Genomic DNA, 16,577 nt, shown 5'->3' with positions numbered 1-16,577 from the left:
TCAATTACAGTGCAAGAGTGACTTCTGAGAAAAATTCCTGATACAAATAAGTCTTTACTGCCATCCTGAACTTGCTCTATGCAGAAATTGACTTCTGTATGCTGTGAATAAAGAGAGTAGCTACTCAGTATAATACCCTGATAAATATATTGATTATGATCCCTTCACTAAGAGACTGAATATAGCCATGTTATGATGTCTTCATAACTTGCCCTTTAGTTGTATGATACCTTTGAATGGCTCATGTGGCTATATTGTATCTTGCATGCTTTGCTACAAAAGTTGCTGTGTTGGATATGGAACAGAAATAGAAAATATTTTTGATGCATTTTGAAAAGTAATTCTAAGGTACTCTTGGCAGGATGGGGCCTGACATGCACCCTTACTCTTATGTACTGTTTTACACAATTGTATGTGAACTTGGATCTTTAAATTCTCATGTCATGTTCCCAATTTAATCTTTCATTCGGATCAGGAAAGGTTAGGACTATTTCCTATCCATAGAGACTGGGTGAGGGCGAACAAATTGTGCAAGATATCTCCTTTGACTCAATAATAATTTGACTTCCCATTGTCTCAGCTCAGAAACTACAAACAGATTGTTTATGTTTGTAACAGAATGTATATTAGCAATTGTATTTTTGATAGTGTGTCTTTGAGATATTACAGAAATTTATGCTAACACTTGTCTGTATCAGCTTATTTGAGCCTCGTCTGAGTCTGTGGGTTCAGAGATTCAACTGTGAGCAAATTCCTGGATGGTATTGGGATATTCAACTGAGTGCCCCCCACCTTCTACAGGATTAGTTGCGAGTTAGCTCTTCATGCTGCTTTACATATATGTAAGAAGCAGACGAATTTTACATAACGCAATTGCTCTTTGGTTTTGTTGGGGTCTACACTCCAAGTAATTCATAGGGCATTAAGTATAGTTCGGGATATTTGTCGAAGAAACTGGAATAATTTGCTGGATGCAAAATTGCGTTAAATTTCGGGGCGGGAGAATGCAAAGAAACACCGGGCTTGTCGTACGTGCATGCTCCGGTGCTGTGGGAGAGGATATGCTGTTGCAACAATATTAAACCCAAGTGCTTGTGATTTAGGAGTGAAGCGCTGCTGCCCTCTCCCCGGCGGTGTCACGTGTCCTTTCCGGAACCCTAGAGGCGGAAATCTCCGAAAGTAGCCGATCGTCCGGCTGTGCGGACTGAGGACGAAGGTACGCCATTACTGGGCCGCTTTTTATTATCCGTCTCCATCCTCGGCATGGAGACTGCAAGCACTCACTGCTGACCGACCTGGTGGCTGCCCTGCCCTCTGTGCTCTGGCCTGACTCTTTTATTTTTCTGATTCGCAGGACAGAAGAAGGGAGGAAGGAAAAAAAACACTTAACACCTTGAGGAGGAGCCCAGTCCTTCCCGGGTAAGGGGTGGCCTGACGTGTTTCTGCTGACACCCAGGGCTAGGGCTGCAGGGAGCTGGGGGTGGGAGGTGAGGGAGAGCTCCCTCACGCTAACTGGGGCCGGGGGGGCAAGAGCGGTCTCGGCATAATCCTCCCCATCACCTCCACGTCCCGATTTCTGGGAATATCGAGTGGCTTTCGAGCCCGCGGCCGGCGCCACCCGGTTGGGTTGGGGGGTGGTGGTGGTGGTGGTGGTGGTGGTGGGTGGGGGGTGAAGGCCGGAGCCTCTCCTTCCTCCCTCTCTCCCTCAAACCCGGGCTGAGGTTGCAGCCAAGCCCCAGCCCCTCTCTTTTTCTCTCTTCCCCTCCCCCGCTCTTTTGCCCCGGCTTCTGAGAAGAGAGAGAGAGAGAGCAGGCCTGAGCCGCCCCTCTCTCCCTCTGCAGCCCGGGGAGAGGAGGCCCCAGCCTTCCCCCTCCCTCAAGAGTCTCATGTCACGTTGAAGTTTTTTTTCCATGGGGTGGGGGGGAAGTGAGGGACACGCCAAAAGCAAAACGTGGGTTTTAACCTGTTTGTCGGAGGCCCCAGACCATATGGAAATCTGCGCGGCTGCCCTGGGGGTGGAATGTAACCCCCGCCCCGGCTCTGGGTGTCCTGGGGGTGGTGGGGTGGGGAAAGAGACCGGCCGAGCTTTGACTCTTAACTGTGTTAGACATACTGGTATTAATATTTCAGCCGCGCGTGTGTAGGGTGTCAGCGCATTTGTAGCCTGAGTCTGAAATGACACGTTTGTGCTGGAGGGGGAGGAGGGAAAAAGCCGGTAAAAGAGGAACCATGTGCGGCCGGTGGTTGGTCTCAGAGGCACAGCGCGAGTGAGTGAGTCACTGTCACCTCCCCACACGGTTGTGTGCTGCCGGCTCTGACTGCACAAACATCATCGCACTCTCCTCTGCTGCAAACTCTTCCTTAATCTTTTAACTATATATAGATATTCTCACAACACTGGGGAAAGATCACCATGTGACCATTTTTTCAAAAAAAGACGGCTCGGATTCTTTTTTTGAAAACGGAAGTACATTAAAGTTTTAACCATTTTTGGGATCTGCGTTTAATAAGTAGTAGCAATTTTGAAGGATAGCGTAATTGGAATGTGCTGGAGAAAATTTATTAAACTTTTAAAGCTAATAACGTTAACGCCACGAATAGCATATCTTAGAAAGTGTTCGTTCAATTCTAGTTTCAGTTTACTTTAAAGATTCCTTCAAGGAAAAGGTGTTCATTTTTGGGGGGATGGAGGGTAGGGAGAGAGGGCGGTGTTGTAGATATATAAAGAGAGAATACATGAGATTAAACTTAATTTCAAAACTCACGTAGTGAGGAAACCAGTGTTTCAAGTTTATTGACTGAAATTCCTGATTACTGCTTGCGAAACATCTAAAGATCATTACTGAATATACAGTTGTACGTAAGAAATTCTATGTTGTGAATTAATGCAAAAGTTTCACCCAGAATGATGAGGACAAATACTTTACTAGATATTTGAAATTGGCCTTCCTGCTCCAATGTAAATACATGTAATTTCTTGCCTGATTTTACCCTGCCTCTGCTAAAGTGTAAATATGAATTCAAGTGTGAAAAAAAACTGTTATCTTAATTTACGAGTTGGCATTTAGTCAATATGATATGAGCATTGGATTGAGTGTGTACAAAGTTTGAAATGAATGTTGTGACATATTTGATTTGGCATGAATGTTATTTGAATATATCAAGAAGTAAAACACTTTACGTACATTAAAAATTAAATGACTTGAGAGTATGTGACAAATATTGATGCATGTAGAAAGATCGCAATGTTCACTTATTTCATGTGCCATATTTCACATGGACTCAGTGCTGCTCCCTGGCAGTGGGTGTGGTTTTGGTGTTCATGACAATTTGTGCGTTTCTCTCTGCACTGCAGTAACAGACTGTAAGGCCTAATAATCGTCAGGCACTATGTACATGAGAGAACATTGTGTGTCCGGTAGAAGAAATGCCACTTGCTAACATTGATATCAGAGTATTGCTACAGGCACCCTTTTCAATTTATATTAGTTGTGTGTATTCGAAGAGATTTTGGAAGTGGCAACAGCCAATGGAATTGAATCTGATTTGAACTGTAGTTGATGCTAGCTTTTATTATGGTCTTTGTATTTTGAAAAATAATTTGTCTATATTGATTTGTGGTCTAATATTTTGTTTGGATTTGGTGCAAATCTTCTCCATTTGAAATAATTCAAGTACATAAGTCTCCTACTCCATCCCATTTAACTTGATGCCAGATTTTAAATATGATGACTTGGATAATTCTCAATGATGCATTAGATATTTAAGCAGAAGAAATAAGGGCTGTTTAAACATTATAGCTGTTAGCAATTGCGTTAGTCTAGTTTGCAGATATCTGCCTTTTTTCTGAAAGTTGGAACAAGTTTGAAGTGAGCCACCTGGCTAACAACTTGATTACAGCAGGTCAGGCAACATCTGATGAAGAGCGGTCGAGACTCAAAACGTTAGCTTTCTGTCTCTCCATGGATGTTACATGAGCCACTGATCTCCAGCATGTTTTTTGTTTTCAGTTCAGATTCCAGCATCTGCAGTAATTTGCTCCTCAACAACTTGATTAGTTGGATGGCTTTACAGTATGTTTTAATTGATCTACATGATCATCCATAACTTGGGTAAAGTTTTCAAATGGATTTTTAATCTCAAATTGAAATTTAGAAATTGTAGTCTCTGCATTTGTCAGATTTAACCAATATGGCAATGGCGAAAGTGAGGACTGCAGATGCTGGAGGCCAGAGTCGAGATTAGAGCGGTGCTGGAAAAACTCAGCAGGTCAAGCAACATCTGAGGAGCAGGAAAATCAACGTTTCAAGCAGGAGCCCTTCATCAGGACTTCATCAAGGGCTCCTGCTCAAGACATCAATTTTCTTGCTGCTCGGATGCTGCCTGACCTGTGCTTTTCCAGCACCACTCTAATCTTAACCATTATAGTAATGAATTCTATATTGGAATGACTGGGTATAGATTGCATAAACTTTAAGAGGATATTTTGTGTAAGCAGATTCAGTAAATAAAGTTGGAAGCGAAATGTTTCTTTTGGCACTTCAGTTAAACTCCATTGTTTAGGTTGAATTGGCTTCTTAAAAACTTGAATTTTAAATTGTTTTGCTTGCATTGAAAAAAATAATTTTTTATTTGGGCATAACTTTAAAGTTTATCGTGTTTTTATTTTGAATGCTTACTTTCTAGCTTTTATATGATTAAAAAGTCATAATTGCATCAGGCACTCAAGCAATTCATATCTAATTTAAACTTTGATTGGATTTTCTGAGTTTCACAATCTGTAGAGCCTATGTAAACTGTTTTCTTAAAGACTGTCCAATTATTCTACACCATCTGTTTTGTCCCCTAGACCCTGCAATTTATCATTCTTCAATTGCATTTCCCATTTGCTTTTGGAAAGCTCCTATGCAATGTTTATCCATAGTCTTTTAAGTAGCGGTGAACACAGTATCACCTCCCAAATGAGTGCCTGTTTTTGCTGGATCTCGATGTTTAATCCTGCAAATGGCTTTCTGCTCTAGACAGGAAATTGTGTGATTGTGACATAGGTAAGTAATCCCTCTTTTTCTTCTCAACCTGTCTGCAACAGTTCACCATGTCGTGTAGCTCCACTTTATGGATCAGTGGTGCTGGAAGAGCACAGCAGTTTTACCTCGTGTAGCTCCACTGTCATCCATTGAGTGTGTCCCCTCTTGGCTGGTTCCATTCTAATGGTCTGACCATAACCATAATGCTGCTTGCAGTGCTTTTCTTCCTACTCTTGTACTGTTAACTCTGGTGTCCCAAAGATCTATCCTGGGGACCCCTTCTATGTCTCATCTGCATGGTATCCTGTGGAGACATTATCTGAAGGTCTGATGTTGATTTTCATGTGTGCTGACAGCACCCAGCTCAACTGCAGTGCCATCTCTACCTCTTCCACCGTGCAAAATTATCAAATGCTTATTCAGTTTTCCATAATGAGGTTACCCTGAAGAATTATCCTGTTCAACCTCTCTCCTTGCCTGAGGTATGGTGACTTAGGTCAAACCACCACCAGTTGCCTCCCTCCGAGAGCTGGTATGAATATGGCAACTATTTTTCCTGAATGAGCAGAAATTTCCACCAATTAAATATTGGGAAGACTGCAACCTTTGATTTGGACCTGACTTCAAACTGTTTCCTATTCACTAACTTCCACCCTTTACTTGAGCATCTTTATAAGGCTATTTGCAACTTTTGAGTCTCTTCAAATCAACCTCTGACCGCATCAGAGACTACATTACAATTACCTATTTCCACTTTGTTTTGTTCCTACCTGCAATGTGGGTGTTTGACTGGCATTTTTCTCCCTAATTGCCCTAGAGGAGGAACTGGTGAGCTTTCTTCAACCGTAGCAGTAGTATTTGAGGAAAGGAATGCCCACAGTGCTGTTAGGAATGGAGTTACAGAATTTGACCTGGTAACAGTGAAGGAGTGGAAATATGGTTGCAAGTCACAATGGTGTGCAGCTTAGAGAAGAAATTAAAGTGGTGGTGATTACAGGCATCTGTCATCCTTGTCCTTCTAGCTGCTGAAGTTGCAGATTTAGTAACTGCTCTCGGAGGGGCCTGAGGGATTTGCTTCCATGCATTCTTTTGCTGGCACATACTACTACTACCGTCTGTAGTATTGAGGGGGTTGAATGTTCAAGGTGATAATCAAGTAGAATGCTTTGTCTTGTATGGTGTTGAGCTTCTTCGTTGGTGGAGCAGCACCCACTCAGGCAAGTGGAGAGTATTGCATCTCTCTTCTGACTTGTGCCTTGTTACAGTTGCTTTATTCTGCATCGGCCCATTTTCTGCTGAAATATTCAACCTTGCCTCTGTTTCTTCTAGATTTGACTATTCACATACTCTTGATCTGGTCTCCCTCTATTTTTAATGTGCTTTAAATCCTGTTCATCTATCATCCTTGTACTTGCTGATATATGTTGCCTCCCATTCAAGCAGCACCTGCTTTTACATTTTTTTTTTCAAATCCTTCGTGACCTCCCTCTTCCCTAATTCTGCAATTTCCTCTAGTCCCAATTCATTTGAGATATGAATTAATAACGTTCTGGCTGTTAAGCATTCACAACTTTAATCATAGTGTCTCTGTTGTCTTCTGTTGGCTAGATTTGAAGTGCTGAAATTTCCTTCATGAACTTCTCCATCCATCTAATATTTCTCCTTTTAACACATTGCCTAAAAAACATTTTTGATCATCTGTCCTAATATAGGGGTAACTTAGAATTTCTTTTCAAATTCACTATGAAGCGTGTGTTCTAGATCTTGTCCAGTAGAATTTTATCATTTGCCAATTATTTAAAATTTGTGGGTCTGTAACTAGAGGAAATGGAGCAGGTAGGAAGTCCTTTATAATTTTGAATACCTTTTTGTCTTAATTTATCGTTCTGGTTTCAACAGTCTCTCTAAATAACTGAATTTGTTATTTCAATTATCATCCTGGTTCGCTTTCTCCAAGAATGTGGCATCTGTCCTAAAGCATTATTCACGATTGCAAAGTATTATTGCAGGGGCAATGTAGAGAGTCATATTGGACTTGCAGAGTTAACTCCGTTTTTCTCTTCACAGGTGCTGTCAGACCTAAGTTTCTACAGCACTTATCCTTTTCATTTTAGTAACTTTGAATATTTTTGAGTAAATTGTTTGGTATTTACATAAGCACTTCTGCTTGTATCTAAGGCATGTGAATGTGCAAATTAAAGGATTTTGTGGCTTGCAGAAAAATGTAAAATGATCTGATTGGATAGGAGTTCAAATTTGAGAATTAATGTGGAGAAATTGTACAATGTTATTATTTGGCATTTTCTTTTTCTCTTCTAAATCTGTTCCTCTATGAAGGGTTGATTCAACTGGGATGATTTTAGTTGCAAATCTTACAGCTCTGCAAATGACTGAGATTTGCCAACAAGATGTGCATTTCTTTTGGGTAGACTTGACCCTGTCGTTTTCTTCCAGATATAGTGCTCCATCTAGTGGCTCTAGTTGAGCCTTATTCAAAACTTTACAAATAAAACTCAGAATCCTTCTCTTTTCTCCCCACCTCACTCATTTGTGTACCTGCTCTTTCCCTGAACAAATCATTTAATCCCCAAAGCCCTTTAAAAACTCTGTCTCAAGGCAATTATCCAATTCTTTTTTGACAGCCTTGGTCTAATCTGTCTCCGTCATACTTGCAGACACTGTCAATGGTAGGAATATCGAATACAATGAAAAATGTTTCCTTCTGTTATTTCTTTTAACCTATTACTTTAATTCAGTGTCCTCTAGTTCTCTCTCCTGCTGTCAATAGAATAATTTCTTTCTCCAAGCCCCTTTTTATAATTTTGGACACCTACCTGCTCTTAACCACCCCTATTCAAGGAAAAAAAAAGTTTTCAAATCTAACTTATGCAACAAAAATCGCTTATTTTAGGAATCATTCTCAAATGTTTTTGGATCCTCATGCCTTTGCAACCTTCTCATGTGTTTTATTGAGAATTGGCCACAGTCCTTTTTTAAGGCTCAATCAATACTGTAGATACGGTTTTCAGAACTTGCTTGCTTTTGTACTCTGTGCCCTGTTTAGTAAACCCAGAATTGCACAGTAGTGTTAAGTGCTGAAAGAAAATCCAAAGCATTTTATACACACACACAGAGCAAGTGGGTAGCTTAGGGAAGGTCAAAGGAGGGAATTTGTGTTGATACAGAAAGTGGATGACATCCTTTAATTTGCATTGATGTTTACAAAAGGGAAGGATGTGGTGGATGCTGAGTGTCAGGAGGGGTGTGTTGATATTCTGGGGCATGTCAGTATAAAAAAGGGGCATTGAGTGTTTTAAGAAGCATTAAGGCAAATAAGTCCCTAGAACCTGATGTGATTTATCCCAGAATGCTGAGGGAGGCAGGTACGAAACTGTTGGGGCCTTGTACAAAATCTTTGTAACTTCCAGTCAGAGGATGACTGGAGAAGAGCCAATACTGTTCCTTTGTTTCTGAAGTGCAATGGGGATAATCCCTGACATTACAATCCAGTGAACCTTGCTTTAGTGGTAACAAAATTCCTTAAGAAAATTGAGGTATCAGTGCACATTTGGAAAAATATGGACTTATTAGTGATAGGCAGTATGTTTTGTGTGGAGAAGTTTATATCTTGCAAACTTAACTGAATGTTTTTAAGAAAACGGCAAAAATGAGAACAGGATGGTAGGTATTGTCAATATGGACTTTAGCAAGGCCTTTTACAAGATCCCTCATGGCAGGCTGATTCCTTTCTTAAAAAAAAAGGAAGTCACATAGGGCCTGCACTGAGCTGGTAAGATGGATACAGAACTGGCTTAGTCACAGAAGACAGTAGTTATGAGTTTTGAGAAAATTTGAAGCTCAGGTTGAGGTTCTGGATGTAGAAGACAGTAGTGGTGGAAGGGTGTTATTCTGACTGGACTACTGGTGTTCTATGATGTGTTCTGTGAATCAGTGCTGGGACCCCAATATGGTTTGGAGGAGAACATAGGTGGCCTTAACAAGTTTGCAGATGGCACAAAGATGGGGCAGCTGCTGATAGTGAGAAGGATAGTCAGAGAATACAGCAGGATGTAGATAGGCTGGAGACTTCGATGGAAGAATAGTAGTTGGAGCTTCTTCTGGATAAATGTGAGATGATGTATTTTGGAAGATCTCATTCAGAAGGGAAGTGTGTATAATAAATGCCAGAACCCTTAATTGCATCAACATACAGAGGTGTCTAGGTCCACAGTTCCCTGAAAAGGGCAACATAAGTGAATAAGATGGTCAAGAAGGCATATATTGTCCTTGCCTTCATTGGCCTGGCCATAGAGTATTAAAAATTAGCAAGTTATGTTGCAGCTGAATAGAACTTTAGTTGGGCCACATTTAGAATATTGTGTACATTTCTGGTCACTACACTCCCAGAGTGGTGTGAAGGCTTTGGAGAAGGTACTGAAATGGTTTACCGGGATATTGTCTGGTAAAGGAATCAGCCTGCCATGAGGGATCTTGTAAAAGGCCTTGCTAAAGTCCATATTGATAATACCTACCATCCTGTCCTCATTTTTGCCATTTCCTTAAAAACATTCAGTTAAGTTTGCAAGATATGAGGAGAGATTGGACAGTTTTGGTTTATTTTCACTTGAAAATCGAAGTATGAAGGGTGACTTGATAAAAGTATGCAAAATTGAGGCACGGATAGTTGGAGTCTTTCTCAGGATAGGAGTGTCAATTACTAGGGGATGTAGCTGGAAATGTGTTGCTGGAAAAGCGCAGCAGGTCAGGCAGCATCCAGGGAACAGGAGAATCGACGTTTCGGGAATCCTGAAGAAGGGCTTATGCCCAAAACGTCGATTCTCCTGTTCCCTGGATGCTGCCTGACCTGCGCTTTTCCAGCAACACATTTCCAGCTCAGATCTCCAGCATCTGCAGACCTCACTTTCTCCTACTAGGGGATGTAGGCTTAGTTAAAAGAGGGAAAGTTTAAAGGAGATGCGAGGAGCAAGGTTTTTTGTTTAGGGTGGTAAGTGCCTGGAATGTGCTACCAGAGGTGGTGGTGGAGGCAGGTAAAGTAGCAGTGTTTATGAAGTATCTTGACTGATTTATAATAGGTCAGGAACAGAGGGAAATGCACACTATAGAAGCAAAAGGTTTTTACTTTATAGACAATTCTGCCCTTAAAGCCTGCACCAACATTCAATATGATCATGGCTGATCATCCTTAATCAGTATCCTGTTCCTGCCTTATCTCCATAACCTTTGAGGAGAAAGTGAGGTCTGCAGATGCTGGAGATCAGAGCTGAAGAAGGGCTTATGCCCGTAATGTCGATTCTCCTGTTCCCTGGATGCTGCCCGACCTGCTGCGCTTTTCCAGCAACAAATTTTCAGCTCTTATCTCCATAACCCTTGATTCCACTATCCTTGAGAGCTCTATCCAACTCTTTCTTAAATGAATCTCTTAAATGAGTCTCTTAAAAGAGACTGGGCCTCCACTGTCCTCTGGGGCAGAGCATTCCACACAGCCACCACTCTCTGGGTGAAGAAGTTTCTCCTCAACTCTGTCCTAAATGGTCTACCCCGTATTTTTAAGCTGTGTCCTCTGGTTCGGCACTCACCCATCGGTGGAAACATGTTTCCTGTCTCCAGACTGTCCAATCCTTTCATAATCTTATACGTCTCCATCAGATCCCCTCTCAGTCTTCTAAACTCAAGGGTATACAAGCCTAGTCGCTCCAGTCTTTCAGCGTAAGGTAGTCCTGCCATTCCAGGAATTGACCTCCTGAACCTATGCTGCACTCCCTCAATAGCCAGAATGTCTTTCCTCAAATTTGGAGACCATAACTGCACACAGTACTCCAGGTGTGGTCTCACCAGGTGTGGTCTCACCAGGTGTGGTACTGAAGGAGGTGGCTTGAGAAATCGTGGATGCGTTGCTGATTATTTTCCAGAGTTCGATAGATTCGGGATCAGTTCCTGCAGACTGGAGGATGGCTAATGTTGTACCACTTTTTAAGAAAGGTGGCAGAGAGAAAGCAGGAAGTTGGATGAAATTACGACACATCTGGATAGTAGTCACAGGATAGGTCAGAGTCAGCATGGATTTATGAAGGGGAAATCATGCTTGACTAATCTTCTGGAATTTTTTGAGGATGTAACTCTGAAGAGGGAGATCCAGTAGATGTAGTGTACCTGGACTTTCAGAAATCTTTTGATAAAGTCCCACATAGGAGGTTAGTGAGCAAAGTTAGGGCACATGGTATTGGGGCCCTGTACAGCTGCAGAAGAACCTCTTTGCTTCTATACTCAATCCCTCTTGTTATGAAGGCTAGCATGCTATTAGCCGCCTTCACTACCTGTTGTACCTGCATGCTTACCTTCATTGACTGGTGCACAAGAACTGCCCCTTTACCTAAATTGATTCCATTAAGGTAGTAATCTGCCTTCCTGTTCTTGCCACCAAAGTGGATAACCATACATTTATCCACATTAAACTGCATCTGCCATGCATCTGACCACTCACCTAACCTGTCCAGGTCACCCTGTAATCTCCTAACATCCTCCTCACATTTCACCCTGCCACCCAGCTTCGTATCATCGGCAAATTTGCTAATGTTATTACTAATACCATCTTCTGTATCATTAATATTTATTGTAAAAACCTGCGGTCCCAGCACTGATCCCTGCGGTACCCCACTGGTTACTGCCTGCCATTCCGAAATGGAGCCGTTTATCACGACTCTTTGTTTCCTGTCAGCTCACCAACTTTCAATCCAAGTTAGTACTTTGCCCCCAATACCATGTGCCCTAACTTTGCTCACAAACCTCCTATGTGGGACTTTATCAAAAGCTTTCTGAAAGTCCAGGTACACTACATCTACTGGATCTCCCTCGTCCATCTTCAGAGTTACATCCTCAAAAAATTCCAGAAGATTAGTCAAGCATGATTTCCCCTTCATAAATCCATGCTGACTCTGACCTATCCTGTGACTACTATCCAGATGTGTCGTAATTTCATCCAATTTCCTTCTTTCTCTCTGCCACCTTTCTTAAAAAGTGGTACAACATTAGCCACCCTCCAGTCTGCAGGAACTGATCCCGAATCTATCGAACTCTGGAAAATAATCACCAACGCATCCACGATTTCTCAAGCCACCTCCTTCAGTACCCTGGGATGTAGACCATCAGGCCCCGGGGACTTATCAATCTTCAGACCTAACAGTCTCTCCAACACCAATTCCTGGCAAATATAAATTCCCTTAAGTTCAGGTCCTTCAGCCACTGTTACCTCGGGGAGATTAGAACGGCATCAAGTATTGGTGCAGTCTTTGTGGGCTTAAGGGCCTGATCCTGTGCTGTACTGTTCTTTGTTGTTCTTTGCTTTCTTGAGCTGTCACCCTGATGTTTGCATATGTCGGAGCAGAGAAATCAGAGAGTGCAACTCCTTTAGAAATGCACCATTATTTTAAAAGGCCTACTCTTGTTCCTCCCACCAAACTAATCACTTCTCTGCATTAAATTTAAACTGCCATTTATCTATCTGTTTCACTAGCCATTGTCCACTTGAGACTTATTGTTATCCTTCTCAGTTCAGTATTCCTCATTGCTTAAAACCTGGTGACCATCTGACTTGACATCAAACTGCACTGTCAAAATGTTGTGCATTAGAGTTGATGTCAGTGACTATAATTAACAAAAATTCAAGATGCCAAGCTTCAATAGAAATGGAAGTGGGCATTGTCCTTTAACTTGGCTAATTTAGTGTTTGCTTCTGTCAGGATTTACATATGTTAAGCAGAATTGTTGCATTGTTCTGTGCAGACCCTCCAATATGGTGTAATTTTTTTTTGCATTGCTACTCCCCTCCTCAAAAGTTCATTTGATGTCTGGTTCAGCAAACAACAGATAGAGTTTTTCTGATCTGTGCCATTGAATCTCGCCAGACTGTGGATTTATGCCCTCAACTTTGGTAGCCAGTGATTACCGGTCATTATACTCCATATGTTCTGGAATGCATTGATCATGTTAACCCTGGGCATTTAATTAATAATTGTTTCCAATTTCAGGTTAGAATGATGCAAGCATTTGTCCCGTATAACTTGGTGTATTTTCAGCTTGAGGAATTATGTCTTCCTTGAAAAAACCCTGTCTATTTATACTGGACCATGAAACTCTGAAACCTTGCCTCTGAAACTCTGCTATTTGATCTCTACACTGGTTAAAATAGATGCCAATGTTTGCATGAAATTTCAATTTATTAGATTTTGATGTAGTTCCTACTGTTAACGATTTCATTTAATCATAATTAGAATATGTAATTTTCTTGAAATGTTCCCAATTTTTGAAGTGTCTTAATTGATTGACATTACTCAAATTTCTATATTATACAATCACCTGTTGTGGCAAAGTACCTGAAGTAAGTCGTCTCTTAACATGATATGGAAAATTCTGGATGCCCATGTTTGTATCTTACTGTTACCATTTTGAAGGGTGCTGGATCAACAATGAAGAGTCACTGGACCTGAAACGTTAATTTGGATTTCTCTTCACCTTTGTTACCAGAACTGCTCAGCTTTTCTAGCAAGTTTGTTTTTGTTTCTAGTTTGCAGCATCTACCATTCTTTCAGTTTTTATTGAGATGCAATAAAGTTGTTTAGTAATTATCTGATAATGACCTCTTAGTTCAGTTGGTCACAGCTTGTTGCACTTGCTTTATGTGGCAATGGCTAATTGTTTTTCATGTAATGAGGATTGCTTTCAGTCCTTTGGCATTAACTGTATGAGTTTTGTATTTCTAAAACTTCAAATTATACACATGTAGCTTCTGGAGAAAAGAATTCTTACCCCTGAAAGCTGGACTGTTTTTTTTAACCTAGGTTCCTCCTATCTCTAATGTAGTTTCTTCTCAAACAACTGTTGTAGAGATGCTGTATAGATACCTACTGAGCCATTATTCACTTGAAGTTCTTAGATACTTCTAAGAAAAAAGAATCAAACCAGAAGTGCGCAATGGATAAAGTCTGACCTAATTACAATCTTAGTTCAAACATTAGCAGAAGAGCTGAATTGCTGGTGTGAGATGAGACTACTGTCCTTAGGCATCAAAGAGCCCAGCAAAACTAGTCAGTGGGAGTAAAGAGGAAAACTTTCTAAAGGAAGACAGTTGTGGTTGTTGGAATCTGTTCACATTTAATGGCATTACCATTACTGAATTCTTCACAGCCACCATCTTGGGGGTTGCTTTTGACCAGAAATTGAACTGGACTAGGCATATATAGTGGCTACGAGAGCAGGTCAGTATGAACTTTCATCCTGACTCCCCAGAGCCTGTCTGCTCTTTCAAACACTGATGTAATGTAGCATAAATGTGTACCATCTGCAAGATGCTCTGCAGAAACTCACTTAAGCTCCTTTTTAGATTGCACCTTCCAAACCCATGATCACTATGAAGTGGAAGGACAAGAGCAAAAGCTACCTGGTACATTCAAGTTTCCTTCAAAGTCATTCTGTATTCTCACATAGAAATATGTTGCCATACATAAAGTGTCACTGAGTCAAAATCCTGGAACTGCCACCTTTAATTGCATGTGCGTCCAGCTACATTAAATGGACTGCAGCAGCTCACTGAGGGAGTTCAACATCACTTTGAGAGCAGCTCTGGATGGGCAATAATTGCTGGCCCAGTCAGCAAAGCCCATATTTCATAAGAGTAGTTTAAACAAACTGGTGTTACAACAAAAAAAGTTATAATTTTGCATTATAAATGCTCTCTGATCAACTTTTGAAACAAAGCACATTATGTGCTTGGCCGCCTTACTGGATTAAGTTGGTAAATTGAGTTTAATATCACCAAGTGCAAGAGTTGTGTATTTAATTCCTTTGGTTCCTCTAAGGAATTTTCAGTTACTCCTGCAAACTACTTCACTTTTTGAAACATAACATTCAAAACAACCTGCAATAGTTGTATCAACTTACTAATTTTTTTTGTATTTCCAGTTTGCATTATATCAGCGTGTGCATTCTTACTGCAGTGAATATGTGAAGTTGCTACAGTTCTGGATTCCCATACTTTGATTTTGTCCTGATAGCTGTTAATGACTGATTATTGGTACTTAACAAGCTTTTTTTTCTTCCTGAAAGTCCTGTCGTCATTTTGTGATAAATGGTATTTCATTAGTCACATGTATCTAGCATGTGCTAATTATGAAACTGTCAAGACTGCAGGTGAATTGGAACATTACAGTTTACTTGGCATGATTTGGATGCAAATTTTTATAACCTTAGTTGGCAATAATGGTACCTAACTTTTAATATGGGTAAAAACAATGACTGCAGATGCTGGGAACCAGATTCTGGAGTAGAGTGATGCTGGAAAAACACAGCAGTTCAGGAAGCATTTGAGGAGCAGTAAAATCGACGTTTCGGGCAAAATCCCTTCATCAGGAATAAGGGCTTTTGCCCGAAACGTCGATTTTACTGCTGCTCTGCTGCCTGAACTGCTGCGTTTTTCCAGCACCACCCTAACTTTTCATATGTCCAGTTGGCAGAATTGCAGTAGTATGATTGTTTCTATTCCTTAATTTTAGCAAATTATGCAATATTTTAAGTGTTGGATTTCTGTTGTGGTTTCAAGAGATAAGATTGCACGTTTTAAAATGAATTTCCTGATATACAATATTTTTGCCAGATGCTAATTTGATGTGTGGTCAATCAAACCAATCCATGCCAGTTAATTGCATCCTGTTAATGATATTTGTTTGATAGGAACATTTACTCAGCTCCGGATTAATTCCTCATGACTTCTAATGGAAAATCTGCTGGCTTGTAGAAACAATTTAACGAGGGGTTGCTGCTTTATAGGGAACACGTATTGCCCAACTTTGCAGCTGATCCATTAGTGAATTATCAGATGTAAGTATTTTTGACAAAGATGATCACTTAAATGTAGTTTTTGTATGTATTAAATTTGATGCATGCTAACGACTTTAACCCTGTGAAAACACCCACTGCTTTATCTGGAATACTGGTTTAGCCTGTAAGTGCGACTGGTAGAATTTTCTAACTGTGATCATCATTGTGTTACATTATGTCCATCACACATTCACTTCACTTCAGTGTTAGAGACATGTGACGAAGGAGATTGATCTTAAATATTCCCCACATCATTAAGATGAAGTAATAAAATAATTTATGAACACTACTTTCTACCTCCTGGCTATACTCACTGAATTGCCAATTAGATGCAACAGCATGAAGACAGTCCAGCTATTGCAAGTGGATTTTAATGGGGTTTAGAGGTCTTGTTGAAATGGTATCAAGCCTTGATGAAATCACGTTGCGTGTTGTGCACAGTTTTGATCTCCTTTCTGAAGGAAGAATATACTTCCCAGAGAGAGTTTACCAGACTGATCCCTGTAATGGTTGAATTATGAGGAGAGATTGAGAAATCAGAGAGTTTTACAGCATGGAATTCTGTAACATTTAGATGAATGAGAAGGACTTCATTGAAACATACAAAACTCTTGATATGGATTCATGTTGTAGATGTTGGAAGGATTTTTCTCTAAGCTG

At 40.7% G+C, this 16,577-nt stretch overlaps 1 long non-coding RNA gene across 2 annotated transcripts; it reads left to right on the top strand.

Moving 5' to 3' along the window:
- Window positions 1-668: 668 nt before the first annotated feature.
- On the top strand, window positions 669-16,361 carry LOC122547263. 2 transcript variants are annotated; one of them, XR_006310942.1, is made up of 4 exons: window positions 669-842; window positions 1,104-1,216; window positions 1,355-1,419; window positions 15,771-16,361. It is a non-coding gene; the product is annotated as an uncharacterized LOC122547263 (long non-coding RNA). The 2 variants fall into 2 exon arrangements; XR_006310941.1 differs by lacking the exon at window positions 669-842 and having other exon boundaries at window positions 916-1,216; window positions 15,771-16,357.
- Window positions 16,362-16,577: the final 216 nt, after the last annotated feature.

Source organism: Chiloscyllium plagiosum, unplaced genomic scaffold (assembly GCF_004010195.1).
Source record: "Chiloscyllium plagiosum isolate BGI_BamShark_2017 unplaced genomic scaffold, ASM401019v2 scaf_6035, whole genome shotgun sequence".
Lineage (NCBI taxonomy): Eukaryota > Metazoa > Chordata > Chondrichthyes > Orectolobiformes > Hemiscylliidae > Chiloscyllium > Chiloscyllium plagiosum.
Note: the sequence above shows the minus strand (reverse complement) of the source record. Positions and strands in the feature narration are given on the sequence as shown.